The sequence below is a fragment of the Rattus norvegicus genome, chromosome 3 (genome assembly GCF_036323735.1).
Source record: "Rattus norvegicus strain BN/NHsdMcwi chromosome 3, GRCr8, whole genome shotgun sequence".
Taxonomy (NCBI): domain Eukaryota; kingdom Metazoa; phylum Chordata; class Mammalia; order Rodentia; family Muridae; genus Rattus; species Rattus norvegicus.
The window spans coordinates 110492110-110517194 of NC_086021.1; the positions used below are offsets into that span (position 1 = coordinate 110492110).

Sequence of the window (25085 nt, forward strand, 5' to 3'; positions counted from 1 at the left end):
ACATGGGCCATCATCTGTGTGTTTTTATAGTGAAAGCAGATTAGGGTTCCTGAGAGGCCTCCCACAGTAGTTTCTAGAGCCATTTAGAGAACTCTGGAGGTTCCAGAAGAACTTCAAGCTGGCTGGGGAAACTGAGGCAGTATAGCCCAAGATCATTTGGAGCATGCTTTGGGGGTGGTGCTCAGATGGTTGTGTGTGGTTATTAGCAATCCTTGGTAGACTTGGGGACTAGCAAATAGCTGTTGACATTTTGGGGCTATAGATTTTGTAATAGGGTGTTCAGGTGTGATTTTGGCTGAATGAAAGGCTTGGGTCCTGGCGACTCTACAATACAGGAAAAGGCAGGTCATGGTAGCTCATACCAGTAATTTGAGCACACTTGAAGCTGAGACAGGGAATGCTGTCTCAGATATTTAAAGGACTCAGTAACCATTAGTGATTATCATGTTGAAGAGAAAGTAAGTTCCCAGGGCTGCAGAGATGGCTCATCAGGTAAAGGCAGTTGGCCACAAAGCCTGAACCCATGCCATGGAAAGGTAGAAGGAGAAAACAAATGCTACAAAGTTGTCCTCTGAGCTTGTGTCCACACAAGCATCCACATAGCACTCTAATAATAATAGTAATAATAATAGTAATAATAGTAATAGTAATAATAGAGGCAGTAATTAATAATAACCACACTAGATATTACCAAGTTCTTCTGAGTGTATGACAGCAACTTTGCCCTTTCCTCAGCTGGATTCTGAGGTCTCTTCCAGCCTAAACACTCCCTTTACTTCCTTGTGTCCCAGAAGACTCCTGGAGACTTAGTTGCTTTGATAAATGTTTTGCTCATGACTTTTCTTCTCTGTTGTTCTATCCACAAAGAGCTCTCCATGTGTGCTGAGAATGGACCAACGCATGTCAAAATAGACCAGGCAGGATTCAGAGGGCAGTCCTGAGATGCGTCTTTGTAACAAGCCAACATAGCAGGACCATGACAATTTCTTTTCATCCTGATTCATGGGGATCATTTTATATGTGAGGAATAATGAAGTTGTACTGTGTGTTTAAATCCTTTAAACTTACTAAACAAGTGTGCCTTTAGTGGTTAAACTGCTAAGAGGGCATTTGATTGCTATGAGGGGCTCTCTGTCTGGGTAAGCCATGATGTGGGAGTGACTCGGAGCCTCCCAGGCATCTTGGGCTGGAAACAGGGTGCTCTCTGTTTTGCTCCTGTAGCCTCACAGCTATGGGAGTCCATGAAACAGAGACCCTGCTAGTGAACTGTCTCAGGATATAATTTCTTCCCTTTAGGGTAGTAGTCTGTGACTCACCCTACTATTCTCCCTGAAGAAAAAGAGAGAAAGAGGGCAGGGCTAAAATAAATTAGATTTCAAGAACCATTTGACTTGAAATAGAGAAATGTCATTGGCAGTTTTTGCCTCGAGTGTTTAGAACCTGACACCAGCTCAGATTCCCCCTGCCCCCCATAATCCCTGAATGTCACACTGCACAGGTTGCTGACACCCAGTCTTATTACTGGCTTGATTCTTCCACAACCCTGCCTCTTTCCCCAAACAAACCCCCTTTAGCTTGAAGGTCAGAACCCCGGACAGCTTTCTACGCCACCACCATCTGGTGTTTGCTTTAGCATAGATCCACAAATGATGTGTTATTATAGCAGAGGCACAGAAAATCATGACAAAACTGGGTTTGTTTCTTACTGGGAACCAGAATCTGAAATACAGCAGTATTCAGCTGGATGAAGGGGAGCCTCTCCCAGAATTAGAGACCCTCACCAGGGACCAGAGTTGGGAACAAAGCATTGCACTGGTCACTTGTGGCTGGCAGTGATTTATTTCCTGTCTATGCTTTATTGAATTCACGTTTTCTGGGGTGTCTGTTCCTGGTGTGATTTATTTCTGTCTTGAGATGCCCCTCCCTCCAGTAGATTATAAGATGACCCTAGTGTCAGTGTCACAGCTGAAATCAGAAACTGGTAGTGGGTGAGAGCCAGAGTGAGTGAGGCCTTAATACCTACCCTAACGCTTCTACTCCATTTTAGGGAGCAGTGGTAACCTGATGTTTGGCTGGAGTAGTTATATCAGGAAAAAAATGACCAGAAATTAGGTCTCATTTAAGCAGTTTTCAGAATGTCCTCAGAGCCACTGTGGAATCATGGCTGCTCCCTTTGGTTATGGCTCCTGGAATAGATGAGAAACTAATGGATTTAACTCTGCCCCATTTTCCTCATGTGTAGAAAAGCAACTTGAGTTTGAGCTTTGTCTAAGGAGGAAGAAAGAAAGGATATTAGGCAGGCAGGCAGGCAGGAAGGGAGAGAAAGAGTCAGGCATGGTGGCATATACTGGAGCCAGGATAGAACTTACTCACTACTTGCCCTAAGACTAGATGCCATGTTAGGGTAAGGCTCTTCTAATGGGAATAGTTGGGGACTTTAGAGAGCAAATCTCTGACTTTGATGTCTTACCTGTTAATGTTTTACTTGCCTCAGTTGCCCCATTGTGAAAAGGGATAAGGAATAGTTAGAAATACTTCATACTAACTATGGCTATATACCCATTTTATCTCGTATGATGGTCATATGTAATAACATACATTTAAACAAATCATAATGGTAAGGCATGAAGACACACTCCTGTAATCTTACACTGAGAAGCTGGAGCAGGAAAACTAAGAATTTAAGGCCAGGGAGCTGGGGATATGTCTCAGTAGGTAAAGTGTTTGCCTTAAAAGCATGGAGGTCTGAGTTTGACTTCTAGAGTCCACATAACAAAAGCTGACAGAGTAGTGCATGCTTGTGATCCCAGGGTGGGGTGGACCCTTGACACCTTCTGGCCAGCCAGCCAGCCAGCCAGCCAGCCAGCCAGCCAGCCTAGCCTCCTTGGTGAGTTCCAAGCCAGTAAAAGAATATCTGTCTTCTGTCTTCTGGATACACACACACACACACACACACACACACACACACACACACACGTACACAGAAATAAATATGCATACCCATGCTAGGTCTGGTGGCCTTTATTTTGGCTCACTGCCATGACCCCTAGAGTTTGAGCTCAGAGCCACCATCTTGGACTTACCACTGGCATTAAGTGTTGCATGCAAGTCCCCTGTTCCCCACTGGACTATGAGCCTTTTGTGGCAGAGAGGTGCTTGAGATTTCCTGGATCCCTGAGGACCCTGCATGCCGTGAGCACTCACGATGGTAACAAGGGAGGACAATATTCTACTTCCAGGCTTCCACATCCCCACCAGCACAAACAGAATTATCTGAATCTACAGTATGTTCATCTTCCAAATGCTTATTTTTCTTAGTCTGCAATGCCTCACATCTTATTTTACTATAGAGATCTTTCTATTGTTATGTAGTAGCTTCCTGAGAGACAGTTGTGTTCCTGACTCCATTTTTACTTCCTTTTGGCATAAAGCCTTTTATCTGTGTGGTGCTCCAATCTAAAAAACACAATGACCTGTTTCGATCATACCTACTCCCAGAAAAAACATTAGGAAGTGACACCACTGTTTACATTTATGAGACAACATAAATGCTTTTACCCCTTCAAAAAGACTGTGCTTTTTTTTTTTTTATCACAGCATAGAGAGAGTGTGAGAGTGTGTGGCTTTTCCCAGCATACCTGATGCCTATTGGTCAATAGTGACAGAGGAAGGTAGAGAACAGTATCCCCTCAACAAAGCCACCCACTGATGCTCTCTTGCTGTGTGGAGGAGGACGGTTGGAGTTCTGGTCATGGTTCTCCATGCAGTCTCCCTCCCAACATAAGCCCTTCTTCTCTCGCTGAGAGTGTCATACATGCATCAGAAGCTAACCATGCTGTCTGAGCGGCCCTCACCTACATGAAAGCATGAGTCAGCGATGCCCTCTGAACTTAGACTGCCACACCCAAGGTAGCCTCATCTTCTCTATTTTGGTTTTGGTTGTTATATTAATAAAAGAGAAGGTGTTTTACTTGCCTCTATGAAGAACCCTCTCCTTTCCCTCAATAACAGCTAAATTCTCTGAAACCAAGGTATAGAATGCTCATGTCTTAAACTACCTATCAACCCCATAGATGTAACCTCTGAGTTCAGAAGCATACAATACAGACAAGTACATGTTTGATTTATACTGAGCTGGATCTAAGTCCTGTGATCTTGTACAAGTTCCTTCACCTCAGTGTTCTCATCTGAAAGCTGGGATGACAGCTCCTACCTCAGTGTTATCCTGCAGATAAAATGGACAAAACATTACCCCTCATAAATAGGAAAATCTTTACAATGGACTACTAGGGGAGGCCCAGGATTTATTGCACAAGGTCGTGTAGTGTTAGAACTGTCCTCTCAGTCTCCGTCAAGGCTTCTAGGCCTGACAGTCTCTGCTTCCCAACTTTGCTCCTCCCTGGAGTCTCTCCTTCCTTCTCTCTCTCTCTCTCTCTCTCTCTCTCTCTCTCTCTCTCTCTCTCTCCCTCTCTCTCTCTCTCTTTGCTTCAGATTTCCAGTTCTTCTTCTGGGAACTCCTTAAGTTGTCACTAAATTTCCAGGGAGGGCTTCATGGTCACTGAACACCATAGTCATGAATTCTACCAGAACCGTGAGAGGTCTCATGCTCATGGCTGCTCTGAAAAGCTTGTGAAATCAAGACTGTGGGTGAGCTCATGTACAGGGATAGAAGCTATGATTCTCAAATGTTTTTTTTTGTTATTATGTTGGTGTGTGTGTGTGTGTGTGTGTGTGTGTGTGTGTGTGTGTGTGTGTATTTATAGAATTGGGGGAGGGATTGAACCTAGGGCCTCTCACATGGTAGAAAAATTGTCTACACTAAGCTACACCCCCACCCCTTTTGTGGTTTTGAGACACATCTCAGACAGCTGAGTTCTGCAAATTACAGGAGAGTTCCACCATGTTATCTCTTGTTTTTTATTCACAAAGGAAGTTGGGGGTGGGGTGGGAGAGAGTTTCGATCACATCAGAGGCTAAAACAAGGCCTTGATGTCCCCTCAGTAAATCTAGCCCCAGGTGACAAACTGTGTAGCCTGATCTTCCTACCTTGGTCTCTTGAGTGTGAGTACTAAGGTTATAAGCACAGAGCCTTCTGGTTTTTAATAACTTGCTCTGTGGCTTACAGTTGTTTTGATTCATAGGACTGTAGAGTGAACTAGAGTCATAATCAACAGCAATGAGGATGCTCCATTACAGGAAACCTGCATTTACATCTATGAGAAGTGATCCATTTGTCGTTGGTGTTCCTCTGTGGAAATGTGGGCTTCCCAAGTGTGTCCCCCGCATCTGTGGGCTCTGCGTCTGTGGATTCACCCAGTGACAGATAGAAAAAATAAAATTAAAGATGTACCTGTGCCGAACATGTTCTTCCATTTTTCTTGTCATTAGTCTTTAGACAACATAGTGTAACAGCTGTTTACAAAGCATTTTCTGTGTGTCAGGTATTACAAGTCCTCTACAGATAACTAATATTACACGGGAGGATGTGAGTAGACGACACACGTCTGTTATAAAAGGGACTTGAGTATCCAGACACTAAATGTGACTGTGGGTACCTTCTGCCTAGCAGAAGATCCTGAACACTCATTTGTCTTGTGCTCCCCTGAACTCCTGACCTTTCTTCACACAATGAACAATGATAATAACAGCCCCACTTAGATTTTGAGAGGCTTGTGTCAAGTGGGGTGTTAAAATCCACAGCGTCCAGGTCTGTAGTTAAGTGCACAGTCATCATAAGTAATTGTATTGGTGTTCGGTGAGGGTTCCTAGTTGGCTGAACTTTCAGAGCCTGTTTTGTTCACCCTCAGAAGTCTTGGGGGAACAGAATTGGGGATGGTGTGAAAAGCAAGCCAGCTAAGCTGGGACAGGAGGGCCAGAAACCCAAACTGAGTCACATTAAGAACCTGAACTGGCAAAAAGTAATCTGTTGTTGGAGTTGGGTGCATATCTGAGAATGAGACAGGAGGATTGTAACTTCAAGATCAGTCTGGGAGATAAAGTGAGACCTTATCTGGGAAAGAATGGGGCCTGGAGAGACGGCTTGGGGGTTAAGAGCACTTCTTGATATTACAGAAGGCCTAGGTTTGGTTCTTAGCACCCACGTGGTGGCGGACAGCCATCAGTTACTCCAGTTCCAGGGGATGTAATATCTCTTCTGACCTCCACACATGCAGGCAAAACAGTCATACACAGAAAATTAAATAAGTAAATCTAGAACTATTTTTTAAAAAGTGATTTGTTGAGCATCCCAGGCCCATTTCAAAGAAACACATTTATATGTTAAAGATATAAAGGAACATGAGGCTTTCTGTTGTAATAGGACTTGAAACAAGTGGGAGTGTCTTTTAGAGAAGTAACATTTATCTCTTAAAAGCCAAACCACAAGGGGCTAGGCCTGTAGTTCAATAGGTAGAGTGCTTTACCCAGCAAGCATGCAGCCCAAGGATTGGTTGGGAGATCCCCATCACCACAAGACCAGGTGCGGTGCACGCTTGTCATCCGAACACTCAGAGGCCAGAGAACCGCCACAAATTGGAAACCAGCAGGGCTACATTTTTTTTTTTTTAAAATGCCTACAAAAAGGCAAAAAAAAATGACCTTTATTACATTTTAGATTTAAACCTCTGCAAACTGGGTCCCTCTCCCGGAACTTGCCTAAGGATCCCATGGTTGCTGGTGTCTGCTGCTCTCTTGTCTTGTTTGTCTGGGGTCTCTGTTGAAGAGAAGAGTTATAAGTAGTAAGAAGGAGTTGTCAGGACCTGCTGCTGAGGCCCTAAAACTCTCAGCACTCCACACAGATACCCCTCCAGTCCTCACAAAGGTTTGTGTAGTCACTGGGCCTGCCCTAGAGATGGACCCTGCACTGGCCCTGGCTTGCAGTCAGCCTGATGGGGAGTCTGACCCTCAGGCCTGTGTGCCAAGTCCAAGCACAATGCTGAGACCTGAGTCTGGCCAAGGTAGCCATGTCTTCAAGACTATATGGAGCCTGGTAGGCATAGAGGCAGTCTAGGAAGAATATAGTGGTCTATTCAGCATGTTAGGTAAGACACAGCCTGGGTTCCGGCCAGCCTGCTGTCCTTCCACTGCCATTGTAGAGGTAGGCGGCTGGTATATACCTGTTGCATGAGCTAGCAACAAAGGCTGGCCATGAGTGCTCCCTGGCTGTAGAGTGCTTCCTTCTTCTGGGATCCATTATACTGTGACTATAGCATCAGGTGGGGTTATTCCCCAATTTACTATTCAGTATATAATAGCACAGCAACTATGGTACTGGGGTGCAGTACTGAGGGGAGTGGTAGGACCTGGGCCTTAGTCTACCAGTGCTAAGTAGGAGAGGCAGCCCACATAAAAGCTTCCATTGCCTTTCACAGTGAGACATTGCACTGCAAGAAGGAGCCCAGGTGTGTCCAAGTATCTGAGGAGACACAGGAAGTGGGAGGTGTTGTCTGGACACTACTATACCTATGAGTCACCTGTCCCCTCCCTGTTTCTCCCATATAATAGGGAGAAGGCCAGCAGACAAATTGTGACCACTAGAGACAAACTGCCATTCCACACTCCGGTATCTTGGCACCTCAGTCAGCTTAGAGTCAGGCCTCAGGTCTTTCTGCCCAGGAATTTTGGTGGCCAGGTACCTGGCTGCTTCAGGGGAAGATCCTAGCATGGATCAAAGCAAATTCCGCAGTACTCTGAGGAAGGAGGACTGGTCTAAAGGTGACTGTTGAGTTCCTCAGGTCCAACAGGAAGACAGTGCAGTGAATGGGCACCAACCTAAGAGGAAGTAGCACAGGGCCCAGCAGGTCATGACCTTGGGAAGTCCACTTCAGCTTTATGACAGATGAGATAGGTTGGGCTTAACGATCCCTGGTATTTATTGGGGATCGGTCTCCATATTCTAACTGTGGTTTCATATAGACTTACCATGGACAACAGTTTTATGAGGTAGGCCCTATTACAGATGACGAAGTCAAGCCTGAAGAGGTAAAGCCAAGGTCACATAGCAGGTAAACAGGAGGAAGGTAAATAGAACAACCCTGGCTGACAGCCTACAAACCCAGCTCTCCTCTATCTGGTAAAGAGTAAATAACTAAGTGAGAGAGATGACGCTCAGGGAGGCTGCTGGTGGCCCAGGGCGCTGTGGCAGCATCACCCTGCATTTGCGCTGGGGTACAGCTGTGGAGTATTCTAGTCACATATTGAAAATGTGCAGGACTTTCAATCTCTTTGTGCTGCTGGTGAAACTGCTGCCTAACTGCTTTTCCACTGCCTGCCTTGACCTGCTTCCCTTTTCACTGTGAGTTCTGACATCTCCTACATGCTCTAGAGCTGTTTACTCACTTAAACACTGGAAGCAGCTTTAAAACTACAAAAGGAAAAACCCACCCCTTGCGATGAGAAAGGGGCGTCTCCAAAGGTTGCTGTCCATTTCCTGGGATGACTACTGAAAGGGGGCTGATCTCCCTTTTCTGTATATCCGGGACCAGCATAGGGCCTGGCTTGGGATACTGGAAGAAACAGGGTAGTCTGTAGACCTCAACAGTGGGGCCAGTTTGCAGTGCTGGACCAGAGAGCCAAGCTGTAGGTTGTGTCCTTTCTCTAAAAACACTCCTGGTTATCTAGGGAACAGGGGATGGTGATACACAGACAAGGTGGGGTTTTCCCTGCACAGCCCTTTCTAGGCCCTGGTAATGCCCCATGATGAGTCACTGTCCTGATACCTGAAGCTGGGGTGTGTCTTTTCAGAAAACCCTGCTTTAGCCTTATCAAGGCTAGGTTTTGCTGTCTGCCCACAGGCTTCGAGTTCTCCCCTCCCAAATACCAAGTCTCTGCCAAGGACTTTCCAGAACTGATGTCAGTAACTATAGAAGGCCTATAAGAAAATCAATACTGCTCTTCCCATGTTTACAGATGGATAATAAATCAATAAACTAGTGACAAGATTGGGACTTATTCCTTTGGGCTGATTCCATAGACTGATAGCAAATGGATGCTAAGAGCATGTCGGAACTGTAAGAGCTCTTTGCTGTTGGCGATGGCCTCTGTTAGAGGAGAAGGGTTGCAGATGAGCAAGGTGGGCTTCAGAAAAGGTGCTCAGGCAGAATCTGGAATGGGTTGCACTGCTCATTCGCTCCTATAAGCTGGTGACGGGAGCATGGTCACCTCAAATGTGATGGACCAAAGTGATGACTGCCCTTCTCTGCCATGTCAGCAGTCACTGACTGCTTTGTCATAATCACTTGACAACTGGCATCTGAAAAGAGTTTGTTTGTACATATGTCTAAGTGTGTGTATGTGTACCAAGTATGTACAAGTACCCATGGAAATGAAAAGACTTCAGAGTCCCTGGAACTGCAGTTTTAGGTAGGTTTGAGTTGGCTGATGGTACTGGGAACTGAACCTGGGTCCCCTGCAAGAGCAGCAAGCACTCTTAACCGTGGAGCCATCTCTCCAGCCTCAAGAGAGTCTCTTATTTTCATTACAAACCTTACTACAGATTAGGCTGTCTGTAAGAAGCCAAGGTGACCATGGATGTGATCTCTCTTAGAAAGGAGGAAGGTTCTACCCCATGCACTTCTGCCATTTCTGTGTGGGGCTCCAGATGCAGGTGGCCAGTGAGCTGGGACGTGGGGAGGCACTGTGGCAGGGCAGAGGCTCATGGCTTGAAGAGCAGCCTGACATCCTTATTGTATGACCTTAGTCCTCCACTTAGTGTCCAGGACCTCTGTGAGGTCTAGTTCTCCTGGAAAACAATGATATTGGGCCCCCTTGACCTTGAGGATTAGCAAGACAGTGCACACATGAACCATTTGACTAGGTGCAAGGGCTCAGTAGACATCAGCCTGTGGTGACTAGATGTTCCCATGACTTTATGTCAGGGAAAAGTCCTAAATGGTCATGACCAACCCCGTGTGTGTGTGTGTGTGTGTGTGTGTGTGTGTGTGTGTGTGTGTGTGTGTGTGTGTGTGTGTGGTGTTGCCCCTGTTTTCCCAGTACCCCAGAATCTCTGACTATTAGAGAACTCACATAGCATTCTGCCCTTTCTACCACCCCATTTCTCCAAAAAGAAACACCAGAGCCCAGAAACACTGCTGCTCACCAAGCATTCATGGGCCAAACAATGAGAATGATGTGAGTGTCTGTTGTCACTACCTCAGCCTCACTGTCACTACCACTCCTGTGTGTTATACACTATGTACTGAGTACCTAACAGCTGGCCACACAGAGGTTAGGATTCACAATTCCACAATTCACAAAGCAGTCTGATACTCCCCATGACGAGAACAAACAAAACCTATCCTAGAAGCCAGCTCCAGGCCCCACCTGCCCCTCTGCCCTCTAGATTCAGAGTCCTAGCACTTTGGGTCAGGAGGGTGTGGTCAGCTGTGATTCAGGGTGACACAGAGGTACTTCACAGAGCTGCACTCATAACAAGAAAGCCGAAAGCGTCAGTCACCCATGCAGCAACGAGTCCTGATCTCATTTATAAGGGAGACTTTTTATAAGTCCAGCTACTCTCTAGAGTCATCCCCCAGCCTTAGGAGGAAAGTGACCCAGGGAGTACAGTTGCAGTATCTAGTGACCAGTTGTTGAGATGCATAGCCACAGTGCCTCTGTGTACCATATGTATGCTAAGGCATATGTGGGGTGGGAGACAAGACATCCTGTGGACCTGTCACAAGACACTTCTCAGTGTCCAGCCCTTCCCATACCCTTTCTAAGGTCATGACAGTTTTCAACTTAAACACAGCCAGGGACTTTAAAACCTTGGCCTCATTCAGTGACGATAAAGGCCAAAGATGTTTACACATTAGAATAAGAGAAACCATGAGGAAACTAAGGCAAAAAGAAATGAATTTTTTTCTCCAAACCACAGAGAGCCATCTGGTCCTCAAGTTGTTTTCACCAGTGGACTGGAATCCAGTCCTAGAAAGGGACAGTCTGACTAAGCTCCTCCATGCATGCACGAGCACGAGCAGGGAGAACTGGGAATGGGCAGTAGAACACCAGGTGATCGGAAATCTCTGCCGATTTGTCTGATGAGTGTGGGCAAAGGCTCTACAATGAAGGAAGCAAAGTGTCACTCGTGGGTTCCCTCCTAGTGGATCGAGTCACATCCTACTCTCGGACAGGGCAGAGTCAGAGATTCCTTATAACTGTGAGGCAGAGAGTGAGACAGAAGGGGACAGGAGGGTCACTGGGCTTAGGGGAACTGCCTAATCAAGGTAACAGGACTCTGTCCCTCCCCCACCTACCCCAACCTTACCTTGCTGAAAAAAGAAAGAAAGAAAGAAAGAAAGAAAGAAAGAAAGAAAGAAAGAAAGAAAGAAAGAGGGAAAGAAAGAAAGAAAGAAAGAAGGAAAGAAAGAAAAAAGGAAAAGGAAAGCCTGGGCAGGCAGGGCAAAGGGGCTATGCTGAACAGCAGTTGCAGTTATGATTTTACTGTGAACTGTCAAATCGATGTCCATTGACACCTTTGTGTCTTTGTGGTGAGGGAAATCCATTCTCCCTAACTGTTAAACAGTGCTGCTGGGTCTTTAGCAACTCTGATTCTCTGGGAAAGATCCCATTCATACTGAGATACATTTCTGCCCTTTGACTGTGGGTTTCCAGTGGGTCCTTGTCAGAAATGAGGAAAGGTGCTGTAAGAGACAGTGGCAGAGGGGTTGGGGATTTAGCTCAGTGGTAGAGCGCTTGCCTAGCAACCGCAAGGCCCTGGGTTCGGTCCCCAGCTCCAAAAAAAGAAAAAAAGAAAAAAAGAAAGAAAGAAAGAAAGAGACAGTGGCAGATTCATTTCAGCAGAGATGAGCCCCTTCATGGAGGACTTAACCTTATACCACAAAGCAAATCAGAGTTCCCAACGAAGCACATAGGTGAGTGACGTGCTCTATTTTCTCTAAAGTACTAATGTGGTGAGTGTGTCACACTAACGCAAACACCCACAGAGGCTGGACGTCCATGAAGATGAAGCCTTCTAAATCTAAAATGAGATTAAGACAGAAACTAGGCATAGTCTTGGCCAGCTCAGCCTTGAGGTATCTAAGAAACCCCGTAGATGAACACGCAACCCCAGAAACAAAGGCGAGATCCCGTGTAGAGCACACTGCTCCTCTCAGCCCTGGCCATCAGGTGGACTGGACCAGGTTGTATCAGGGAAACAGGTAAAATGGAAGTTGACATTCAGAGGAGACCACCGATTCCTAGGTAGAAGTGGCCTCCTCTGCTCAGTCCGGACCTACCTTCTTCAGAGGAGGAGGGAATTAATGTCAGTTACAGCACGATTGTCTCACAAGATCCCTTTAGCCTCCTACGTGGAGAGAGTGGGATGCAGAAGTGTATGTGAGTTGGATGTGATGTGGCCTGGAAAGGAACCTTCTCATCCATGGTCCCAAGGCTTCATCTTCATGGACTTCTAGCCTTTGTGGGTGTTTGCGTTTTAGTGATACACACACCATGTCCTACTTTAGAGAAAATCGAGCACATCACTCACCTATGTGATTCCTCACCATTTATCCCAGGGCCCCAGCGAAGCCAGCCTGAACCACACATTCAGAGCTACACAGATGACCATTCAGGATGTGAGAACATGCTCAAACATGGCTGGTTTTTTATCACAGTCATAAATAATCTGCCAGAGGAGTTGATGGCGGCAACAGGAAACTGCTGACAGCCGGGCATCTGGGATTATAGTGAGCTCCAGTCCTGGGGAGCCTTGGAAGGCATCAACAGCAATGGCTCTCCCTAGTCCATTAGCAGGGCATCTCTTCATAGCACTCTGGTGGAGGTGATGTTTCCATGCAGATGGAAACCTCCCATGATCACAGAAAGGGTCAACATGACCGGCGCCCAGCAAGGCGCCGAGCCACAAGAAGAGACTTTGCAGCTCACATGAGCTAAGCTGTTATTCCCACTCCTCCTGTCTTTGTCTCTTTATCTGCCTTTTCCCAGCCGGCCCAACATGCCTGATTTATCGGCATCCCAATCACTTCTGCCTTCCCCAGAGATCCCAGCCTGGCCTTGAGCCCTGAGGCCTCCCTGGGCAAATCAGTAAACTAGGGGGAGGGGTGCAGGGCAAAGAGATGGGGTTCTCTACAGCCGGTTAGCAGTGATGTGTGGCTTTAAACGCTGTGAGAAAAGCCACAGTGCCCTTCTCAAGCACTGGAAACAAGTTCTCACAGCCCTTCAGATGAAGCCAGCACAAATCAAAAGGAATGCTGTAACAAAACCCATTGTTTTATGTGATAACTTAAAAAATAAAATTCTAAAAGTACATTAAAACGAGTTCTTTGTTTCCGACCTGTCACGCAGGTCAGGGATGGAAGACAAACGTGATTTCTCCTAATAGCTACAAGAGCAAAGGAAGGAGAAAGTTCTCCTACTTCTCAGCTATGTCAAATGCACATTTTGCTTTTCAAATGAATAGACTGTTCCCAATGACCTCTTCTTTCAAGGGAAATAAAGTCCCTGTATTCCTCTTTGTATCCCCACCCCTCCCTTCTAGCCTATGTCTCTTTGTCCACTTTTAATCTTCTCCTGAGAAGAATCTTCGGTGACTTCCCACGGGCCTCTTCTTTCTCTTCTTCACAGAACTCTCTGTCCCCAGCGGCTCTGCGGGAGGTCAGTCCATCCTCAATCTCTGCCTTAGCCTGGTAGTCATCCCATCTCTGGACGGAGGCATCAGGGAAGCCTAGTAGGTCCTTGCCTTGCCTGCAGCCCTCTAGGTTTAAGGCTCTGCTACCTAGAAGCACTGTTTGCAGGAAGGCCAGCCTCCCTCAGCCTTGCCAGTCTTATCTCCTTACCCGGGGGCACGAAGAGTGTTCATTTAGCTAAGACCGACTCTTGTGGCTAATTAGACCCTTTAGCAGGGATTCATCATTCTAGATCAAGAAGAGCATGGCCAGATGACAATTAGTGATGAATTGCTGTAACTGCCTCCTAGAAGTGGAATCAGCAGGACCCCTGCTTTGTGGCTGAGACACAAGGGGATCCCTCTCAGGCCTGGATGTCTCTAATAGATAAATCCTCTTAGGATGGTGAGTTTCTTTTGATCTTCCCCGTTCATTCCCTTTTGGTACTCCTCGAACAAAAGTTAATTCACCAAGTTCTTGGGATGTGGAAGGTTACTATTTAGTGTTTTGTTGAACTCTTATTCTGAATCAGCATTGGGATTAGGGCTTTATATGATTTGAGTATTAACACAGGAGAGAATCCATGCCCGTTTTGCAGATAGAGAAACAGGTTCAGGCATTGAGGATGATGGTTAGCCAGCTGGTTAGTGGCATTCAGCTATTTCCACAAGGTATTTCCTGAGCCTCTGTCCAGGTAGTCCTTGCAGTCTTGGTTTAAAGGAGGGAGAAGACATTAAACTTGTAAGCTAATTAATGAAGCAATCTCTAAGTGTCCTCGTGGAGCCAGAGCAGAACCAGGATTCCCAGAACCTCTGAGACTAACAGGAGCAGCAAGCGTTGCCCTGCCCCACTGGGAAGGATCTCATTGAGCAACTTCACCTGAACATCCCCGAGGCTCACCACTGCCTGACAACCACCTTTCCATATTTTTAGCACTGTGCCCATGTGCTATGGGGTGCAGAGCTGTAGTTGGCGTTTAAGAGGTTCCTAGGAGTTGAGGTTCCCAGCACTGGAATCCCTCCTTCCAGGGGCGGGGCCAGCCTCAGATGGATGTAGTGCATAGTCTTGTTATCAGTTAAAGTAACCAGGAACCTCTAGGTGGGGAAGTCCTAGGTAATTTATCAAGACTCTGAGGTTTGGTTACAGCCTCCACTCTCAGAAGGCCATGGAGGGGATCCTAAAGTTTCTGATATCCACTATAGCAGGTTCCTGCTCCCACTCCCACCCCACCCCGCCTCACTGAGTCAGTCAGCTGTCAGCTGTCTCAGCCAAGGTGTCCACAAATAGCTTCTCCCTGTGATCTCACCGGAAGCTCATCTGAGTGACTCATGATTCCCTTTGAGCGATTGCCTCCTTGGGGAGGGTGGGAAATACTCCTACCTCTGTCTCTTACTTCAGCTGGGAGGAGCCAGGAGTGGGGGAAATCCCTTACTGGGCCACAGACAATTTTAAACAAGGGGGAAAGTTGCCTAATCTGTAGTAAGGTTTGTAATGAAAATAAGAGAGAAAGGAAGAGGCTCTCTTGAGGCTGGAGAGATGGCTCCACGGTTAAGAGTGCTTGCTGCTCTTGCAGGGGACCCAGGCTCAGTTCTTAGCACCATCAGCCAGCTCAAACCTACCTAAAACTGCAGTTCCAGGGACTCTGAAGTCTTTTCATTTCCATGGGTACTTGTACATACTTGGTACACATACACACACTTAGACGTATGTACAAACTCTTTTCAGATGCCAGTTGTCAAGTGATTATGACAAAGCAGTCAGCGACTGCTGACATGGCAGAGAAGGGCAGTCATCACTTTGGTCCATCACATTTGAGGTGACCATGCTCCCGTCACCAGCTCACAGGAGCCTTCTGTGTCTGCTCCCTGGCCAGGGGTACCATTTTTTGAGCCATTTTATATTCCACGTACCATGTAGTTATCACATACTCTGTGAGGTACCTTAGGTATTTGGAGCCTCATTCCACTTGGTACGTGACTAACCCAGCAGGGAAACCTCTGTGTGCTTTCCATAGTTCTTCACTTGTGTGTTACTCCGTAGCATGGTTTGTAACCACAAAGGCACCTCTCTTGGATGTCGTGAGTGTGGAGTAGGCTGCAGGCCCAGGTTCACCTATTCCTCTTCTGCTTTCTCAAAACTAATCGTGGCAAGGATGTAAAGGGGAAGCGTGCACATGTCCATGTTAGCCATGTGTCTATCCACACAGGCTTCTCCTGAGAACTCTATTCCCTTCCTGGTGGGTTCTAACCAGAGGCCCTGCCACCGCCTCCTGCACAGATGTGAGCTTCAGGAGAGAGGAGGGTAGAGCATATGGAGAAGCATATTGGGAGGCAGGTGGCAGTAACGCTCAAAGACATTTAAAGACAAGAAAATGCCTTTCATGTAATAAGTAAAGTAAAACAGTACGGTAATCAGGCATGGTCGCATACATCTATAAGCCAGCACTCAGAAGACTGAGGCAGTAGGATCAGGAATTGGAAGCTAGTTGGAAGAGATAACAAAAGGGGGCTTTACTGTGATTGGGTACATGTTCCTTTGACAGTGACAAACACATTTCTTTTTTTTTTTTTCGGAGCTGAGAACCGAACCCAGGGCCTTGCACTTACTAGGCAAGCACTCTACCACTGAGCTAAATTCCCAACCCCGACAAACACATTTGAATTAATGGTTACGGTTACAACTGTGGCTATACAAAAATGTCACTCTTGAGTGTTTCTTTGCAAGAGTGAGTTTTATAATTCAGTGTTTAAAAACTGACCAACTAAGAATGCAAACCTATGCTTACAAACTGTGGTGTCTCCTGCAGGCTCTCCAGCCCCTTGGAGTATGGATTCTTTAATGTTAAAATTAGAGTTCCGTTACCTACAGGGTGCCCAAAAATGTGCTCTGGCCGTATTGCTCAGGTCCCGTCCTCCTCCACAGTAGGCAGTATGAACCCTCTAAGGAAGCAGCTTTGTCATTTGTTTGAGGGTTCTGGGTCTGGCTTCTCTCCCATAGAGGACAACATCCATGAGTGAGGACGGGTCTAGAATTAGACAGGATGGCCCATCCTTCCTGACTGGTTCCAGTGTTTATCTGAGTCAGGAAAAGTGAGGCAGACAGTGATGCCAACTATGGAAGTGTCCCCAGGCATCACAGGTATTTGTTTTCCAAGCAGGGCCTTTCTTCCCTGCCCCCACCCCGTTTCTTTTCAAGGCAAAAGTATGAAGAGGGCGGGCCTGCAGTCTGCAAGCCCTGTGTGGACGCAGAGTTGTTGTAAACACCAGCCACACCAGCCATAACAATGCAGGCACTGTATACCAACACTCCAGCACTCTGGTCCCTCTGTGGCTCAAGAGCAGAGCTGGGAGACCAGACTGCCCAGGCTGGCTCTTCCTCTTCTTCTCTGAAGGAGTCCCACTTTGTCCTCCAGTGTCTGCCTCCCTGCTGCTCACCTCCAGAATAGCCATGCCACCTCAGAGCCAAGGCTTCTGGTTTGCTTTACTAGTTAAGAGTATCTCAGTTATTCTTTTCTTTCCATCTATTTTTGTGGTGTGTCTGGGAGGGTGCGACAGCACAGCATGTTTGTAGAGATCAGCAGACATCATGTCATCTCAGTCCTCTCTAATCATTATTCCCATTCACAGTCAGGTAAGCTGAGGCTCAGAGTAGACATTGCTTGTCCCAGGCTGCCATGTGAGTAAGGCTGGGGCTGCCTAACCCATGAGTGATACATTGCTGTAGGGAGGGCTCTGGGAAGAAGCAGCGCTGGGTAGAAGGGGAGGGCAGCAAAGACGGGGAACATTAAGTGAGGATTTGTTGGTGGTCCGAGCTAAAGATGAGCTCTCTCTCTCTCTCTTTTTTTTTTTTTTTTTTTTTTTGGTTCTTTTTTTCGGAGCTGGGGACCGAACCCAGGGCCTTGCGCTTCCTAGGTAAGCGCTCTACCACTGAGCTAAATCCCCAGCCCCAAGATGAGCTCTCTTGAGAGAGTTCTGGGTCAAGGACTGGGTCCTTATGTGGCCATGTGGGGAACCAAAGGGAGACACAAGGCAAGGCAGGAATGGGATGGTTGTTCTTATGAAGCATTGCTAACTCACTGTGACACATGAATCGGCAGTAAGCACCGAGTAGGATCAGAGCCCATGTCTTCTGTACTTCCCCTTCCAGCCCTGGATATTGTTTTTGTTGTTTTTCAGGATTATTAAATGTGTGTTTGTCAGTGAAGCCACAGTGCAAAGAATGTTTTTGGAATTTATTCAAAAAGGTGGCTCTTCTGCTCTGTAGCAGTGATCTGAAGTGGGCATGGTATGACGTGCGGGCCAGCAGGGCACTTCCTTCTTTGTGAGACCTGAGCGGCACTGACTAGCCAGTGATTCAGTTAACAGAGTCAGCCCCAGGAGCAGAGGCCACCAGCAAGGGATGCAGAACATTACCCAGGCCAGGAAAACACACCTGGAAAGAGAAGATCACAGTCAAATTGTGAGGGAATCAGGCAACACTGTGCTGTGGCAACAGTCACAGTGAGTGTAGAACTAAAGGGCCTCACATCTACATGTAGGAGGTGAAGGCCCACTGACTCATTGTTGGGTCAGTCTGCCTTCCTAAAAATCCCCAAATTATCCTGGCAATCACGATGGAGGCCAGGTCAGGCTAGACTGGAATGGTACTGCAGAACTGCAGGCAGCCCAGCATCCGGTGACCTAGCATAGGCACAGACTGGAGGTGCATTCACAGTGAGCCTCATGCTAATAATGTCCTAGAACAACTGCACACCAGCAGATGTGAACTGTTCTCCTTCACACGCCCAAGTTACACGCCTGGGCGCTACACAAAGAGACTTCATCGTCCATCATCCGAACATAGGAAGATCTTCATCTCCTTGGCTCCTGTGGCTAGCCTATTTACTTAACCTGCAGATAGTGCTCTATAGTCCAGCCCATTTTCCCGCTCCCAGTGTACTCAGTGGAAAAATAAAAAGTTTCCATTTAAAAACAAACAAAAACGACAGGAAGGAAGGAAGGAAGGGAGGAAGGAAGGAAGGAAGGGAGGGAGGAAGGAAGGAAGGAAAAATAAGAAGTAGAGGGGAGTAGAAGAAAGATTCCATTTGTTGTAAGAATTCCTCCCAACAGCAAGCTAAAGTACAATTCCCCAGTGGTTCACCCTGGGAACCACTGAGTATCTTGGGCTTCCTTATGGAGCATGGGTACTAGAAGGAGCCATGGTGTGTGATTACTTTTCTATTGCTATGATTAAAGCATCATGACCAAGGCAACTTACAGAAGAAAGGTTTGATTTAGGATTATGGTTCCAGAAAAAGAAGGGTCAGTCATGGTAGGGTGGAAGCAGCAGTGAAGCTTGGTGGCTGGAGAGCTCACACCTTAAACCACAAACAGGAAGCCAAAAGAGTGAACCGGGAATGCTCCAAGTTTTTAAACTCTCAAAGCCAGTCCCCGGTGGCATACTTCTTCCTGTAAGGCCACATCTCTTAAATCCGCTCAGAACTACCAACTGGGGAATAATAGTTTAAATACCTAACACTATGGGGACTTACAGTTCAAACCACCACAGTGAGTGACTCCTAGGCAGCTGTGTGGAAAGTCTTCACCCAGCATAGGTGATGGCTCCCCCATGGCTGTGTAGATGGAACTGTCTTCCCCGGGTTATATACTCTACCCCTCCCCAAGACCTGAGGTCACATAGTTAGGGCAGAATGGCATACAAGTGACTAGGCAGAGTAGTTGGATCTGCAGCTAAGGAGCCAGCAATCCTCCCCACTCCTTTCCATGAAGAAATTATCAACAGTCCATAGGCCCAAGCCATGATCAGCCATGATTGCTACTTGCAGGCCAGTCCAGAAGACCTGCTGAGAATGGCGTCTATGTGCTTAGAGGACCACACTCTATAAGACATATAGGTTGCCTCATTCAAAGACAGGGAAGCCACAGCAAGCTGTGGGAAGGGCTTACAGGCCGCCTTTGCTTTGGTAAGCTGCCAGGCCGGTTCCAGCCAGGAGTGGCTGATTCACTGTTTCCATAGGTCCCCTTCAGTGTTGGTGGGCAGATCATAGGCAGCCTCCCAAGCTCACTCTCCGCTTATCCATGTGCCTTTATGGCCCCACAGGGAGCATCTTCTTAATGAGCCTAATGTGAGGCTGCAAATAGGAGCTTGTAAAACTGACAGCAAGGGGCTTTGGGCCAAAGCCCACAATTGCAGCAGAAGCGTACAATAGCCACGCACACTCTACAGTCAGACCAGAACTCCTTTGTGCAGGACAGCAGGACAAAGGAACTCCCCAGGGAAGGCTTGCCCTCCCAAGAGGCCTGCCTTCAGCCTCTCTTCCCCACAGTGAGATTTCTCATGCGGGCTGTGTGCACAGAGTATCATAGTCTTGACTTTTCCAGGACAGGACATCGCAGGCCTGCGTGCATGACCAGGACTAGAAGCCAGAATCTCAGAATCCAGGTCTACATCCAGCTGAGGAACTTCATGAGGGAGAAATTCATCATGGTCCTGTGTATAAAATACAAAACTATAAGAGTTCTTGAAAATAACAGGAAAAAACAAAATGACCTTGGGTCTTGGGTAGGCAAATTTTCAGATGGGACACTAAAACTACAATCCTTGTGAAAGAAAGGTAAGCTGGATGCATTAAACTCCAGACCTTCTGGGGGCTGGGGAGATGATAGTCAGTGAAGTGCTTGCCATCCAAGCATGAGTACCTGAGTTGTCGCCACAGCCCACAAGTAAAACTCCAGCATGGGAGCAGAGATGGAAGGATCCTTGCAGTCACTGGTCTGCGGCATAGCCCTATCGGTGAGCTCCTGGTTCACTGGGAGACCCTGCCAAAAAACAAAAGCAGGGAGAGAATGAGAAAGACGCTAGATGTTAACCTCTGGTCTACACATGTGCAGACACACATACACGCACATATACACATATACACCACCCACTTCTTTTTAGATTTCTGCCAGGCATGGTGGCATACATCTATAATCCTAGAATGAGAAGTAGAGGCAGGGAGTCAGGAATTCAAGGGCAGCCTTGGCTATGTAGTGAGTTTGGAGCCTGCCTGAGCTTACCTGTCTCAAAATAGCAAAAATTGCTCTGCGAGTTACACTTTCAAGAGAATGAAAAACCACAAACAGGGAGAAGATATTTGCAGTTGACATATCAGAGAAAAGATTGTTATTCAAAATATACAGAGAAATATTCACAATAATAAGAAAACCGAGCACCCAGTTTTTAAATGAACCAGGACTTGGGGATGTGGCTCAGTGGTAAGATGTTGCATGGCTCCTGTGCTGGGTGCAATCTGAGAACTCCAAAAATTTTGACTAAAACAGACCAAAGGCTTTATCAGATAATTGACCCAAGAGGGTCCATGGGGCCAAGCAAATGCATGTCAGGATACTGTGTATCAACTGTGGAGAAGTGAAGCCTGACACAGCACTTGGACACGCCTTGACACTTGTTAGAGTGACTGGAGTCCACGGTCTGGACACCCCCACGTGCTGGTGAGAAACCTCATGCCTGACTGGTGGAAATGCACAGGGGCTCGGTGAGAATTTCCTTGCAAACCTAAATATATGCTTAGCAGACGCTTCAGTGATTACACTCCTTGGTATTTCCCCAAAGAAATTGAAAACTTCTGCCCACACAGAAATCTGCTCACGGATGTTTGTACACTTTCTCCACAATTGCTCAAAGAAGATAGTGGCGGAGTGAGTGAGTAAACAAATATGGTACATTTAGTTAGATGAGATGCTATTCATAGCTGAGAAGAGTGAAATATATGGAGGAAACTGAAATGAGCCAGATGTGGTCTTACACATGGATGATCCCAGCGCTTGAGAGGAAGAGGAAAGGAGAGTCGAAAGTTCTTGGCCAGCCTGGGGTTCTTATTAGACCCTATCTCAAGAAGGAGAGCAAAGGCTCAGCAGTGTAAGCATCTGCCATGCAGGCATGAGGGTCAGAGTTCAGATGCTCAGAGTTCATGGGGATGGCAGGTAAGAGTGGCACCACACTGCCTGTCATTTCAGCCTTGGAGGGCAATGATAAGGGATCCCACACCTGGTCAGCAAGATCTGATTCTTCCTCCAAGCAGCTGAGGCATTGCCACCTCTGGGAAGTCTTCCTTAGCCACCACACCTGAGTACCTCGGCTCAGAGCTTCTTTCCCTTCTGTAGGGCCACCACTGCAGCCCTCTGGGCACAGTGCTGACTCAGCAGCTAGGCCTTCTGCACCTCCTTCATTAGGCTTCTCCTGAGGGCCAGTGACCCGCCTTCTCCTTTATGTCTGTTCCTAGAATACAGCTGCTTCTGACAGGCAGATGAGCACCAATCATTTTGAGTACAAGAATGAATGAATGTAGAATTAATGACCACTTTTGTGCAATTGTGAAATAAGAGCTATCGTGGTCTTTAAAAAATAACAGAGTAGTGTGGCCCTTTCTCGGATGGTGTTAATCTCATGACCTTTGAAATTATTGAAGGCATTTATAAAAAAATACTTCTACCTACAACACAGTCTGTTAGGCCTCTCATTGCGTGGTGAGCTCTTTCAGTCCTCAGTCAGACTTAGCTGTCGTTAGGCTCCAGATACTGATGAACAGATTGAAGATCAGAGAGGTGAAGCAACTACTTCAGTTACACAGCTAGTGTAACTAGCCAGGCTGGGCTCAGAACCCTGGTCTCTGAGACACATGCTTCTAAATTACCTAAGGCGATCAGACTCCTTTGGAAATGGAAGGGAAGCTGACAGCAGCAGGTATGTTTCCTAAGCAGGACTCCAGTGTACAGCATTTCCGACTAACACATTCATGTTCTATTAATAACTGCCTTGGCCGCCTGCCCCAGACCTTGTGATAATTGGCCCTTTTCACTCCCCAAGAAATGAATGACTTGTACTTGTTCTAGGCACACACCCACCTTGCATCCTTCTCTTTCTGTACCAGCTGACACTGGGAGGCCCCACTCGCTCTCCTCTTGGGTTGGCAGCACCACTCCCCACCCAAGCAGAGGTGCAGCTCAGGATGACTTCTTGGAAAAGGATGGGAAGTCCTGCCTCCATGTAGACAGGGCAGGGCTGTGGCTGTAAGCTGGCTGTGTGCTCTGAGGACTTTTCCAGATCTTGTGTTCAGAGTCCAGTGCACTGCAGCTTGCACAGGCCACAAAGGTGGCCCAGCTACTGTGTGGCTGTGAATGATACCTCGTCTCACAGACACAGCAGGCCAGGTGAGGGGCCTGCAATGGTTGTGTTAATAAGGGTTTTGTTTAAAAACACCTTGAACAATGGGGGAAAACCCCTAAAATCTACTATCCAAAAATATCTATCTTTAATGTTAGATGGCTTCCACCCCATGCTCTTTAAGCTAACTATGAAAGAGTAGAGGGTTTTTGTTGCTGTTCTTGCTGCTTTACTTTTTCCTGGGAAAGAAATCATCTTTGCCTTCAAGACAAATTTCCACACAGAGTGAGATCGTGCCCCAAATCATTTTGTTCATGTAAATTTGTCATCAGTGCATATATCAAGTAGTCCTATTTGAAGAAGCTAAGAAAAAAGTCTTTGACCCAGAATTGCTGGGAGAAACTAGAAAGGTGAAAAGAATCATTGAAATCTGTGTTCTCAAAGAACATGAAACATAGGCAGGTTTCTCAGTCGCTGAACGATGGCACCTTCGTGAAGAGAAGGTCACAGCCATACTGTGACATACTATTCCCCAGGGTCCAGCAAGTGTGAAAAGTGCAGTAGGACCTAGAGACACAACCCCGTGGTTAGGAGCGCTTGCAGAGGACCTGGGTTCGCCCTCAGCACCTATATCAGGTGGCTCACAACAGACTTTAACTCCAGCTCCAGGACACTCAGGCCATCGCCTGCCCTCCAGGGACACCCGTGCCCATTTGCACAAACCCACACATACATATAATTAAAATAAGACCAAATGAGAGCATCATAAACATTGGTTCTAACTGTAAATTATTATTTAAGAACGTCTTTCAGCAAGCCTGATCACAGCTTATTGCTATACAATCTTAAAGAATCGACTTTGACTTTTGTAACAAATGATATACATAGATATCCTGTTCTACAGTTCAGGCAGATTTCATGTTCATCCTTTTTATATAAAAATCAATAATCAGTGTAAGAGTAATATACGGTACACTCTTTATTAATGTATTCATATATTCCTAATACTTTAATGTTATGAGGTTGTCCAATCTTTGCTAGATAGTATTTCAAACCATTGGCTCACAACATTTGGGTGTTTTTAGACAGGGTCTCACTTCATATCCCTTGCTGGCCTGGAACTCACTATATAGATCTCAAACTCCCAGAGATCCTCCTGTGTCTGCCTTTTTGTTTGCTTATTTGGGGTTTCAGACAATAAGTTGCCCATGCTGGCCTGGAACTCATTATGCAGCAGAGGCTAGCATGTGCATGTGCGTGTACGTGTGTGTGTGTGTGTGTGTGTGTGTGTGTGTGTGTGTGTGTGTGTGTGTTGAATGTGTTGTTGATAAAAGTAGCCCACAGGATTAGTGTGCTTTCCCTCCCTGGGACTAGGACAGAATGTGGTAAAGCACCATGGTTATGAGTTGGTGTTCCTCTTTTAAGAGGTCATTCCAAGCCTTGTGCTTCCCAGGTCACTCAAGTTCTTGCGGTGTTACACCAATCCTTTGGAGAGAGGCCACCTAGAATCTTTTAAAAAGTAACACAGAGCTTCTTTGCACTGGAAGGAGCTCAGTAATTCACAGCAGGTTTTTTTGTCCAAGCTGCCTTCGTTGTGATTCTTGCTGGCTTTTCCAGAGTTCACCTGTAGGCTTAATATTTTGAATTGATACATGGGCTTAAACAGCTTTCTCTTAATGATTTGCAAAGAAGCCAACATCAGTAAAGAGATTGTATTTGAATTGAGTTTGTGCCTCAGACAACTTGAGCAACATCCCATGGTCTCCACTGGCTGGCTTCCTCATGAACAGCCAGTATGTTGTCTGTGACCAAATGATGTCTACTAAACTAGAAGGAAGTGTCAGAATGTTCCAGAGGACTCGAGAAGTCGTGAGCTCTATTTTGTGGGGCAGTCTAGTGTTTTGTTGGCCCCCTCCTTCTCTCCAAATCATTGCCCTGTCTAGGCTTCACTGAGAGACTAAGGGAGAGGATAGCCACACCACCAGTTCCTGACAGAATAAGGCTGTCAGGGCTTTCAGCCCCTAGCCAGGTAAGCCTGCCATTTAACTACCCTTCTTCTCAGGAGAAAGTGAGTGGCTAACAACTTGAGTGTCTCTTGGACAGTTGTAACCATGTGCTTTCATTTTATTGCTTAGTGATGAGCTTCTGGTTCACCCACAAAACCTGACAGGAAGACCATCTTCTGGTATTGACCAAACAGTGATGATTATTTGATTTTAATTTCTGCCCTTAAAAGAGGGAGTTGGGGAGTGAGATAGTTTGGTGGGTAAAGCTCTTGTCTTCAAGCATGAGGAC

The 25085-nt window shown here is 46.6% G+C and overlaps 1 protein-coding gene and 1 long non-coding RNA gene across 2 annotated transcripts in view; both read left to right on the plus strand.

Moving 5' to 3' along the window:
• Positions 1–23573, plus strand: part of LOC120101612 (uncharacterized) — a 104722-nt gene extending 81149 nt beyond the window's left edge. The window contains exon 2 of the long non-coding RNA XR_005502310.2: positions 868–23573. This is a non-coding gene — a long non-coding RNA (uncharacterized LOC120101612). The remainder of the gene's footprint in view (positions 1–867) is intronic.
• Abtb2 (ankyrin repeat and BTB domain containing 2) overlaps positions 1–25085 on the plus strand; it is a 153817-nt gene that overhangs the window by 82438 nt on the left and 46294 nt on the right.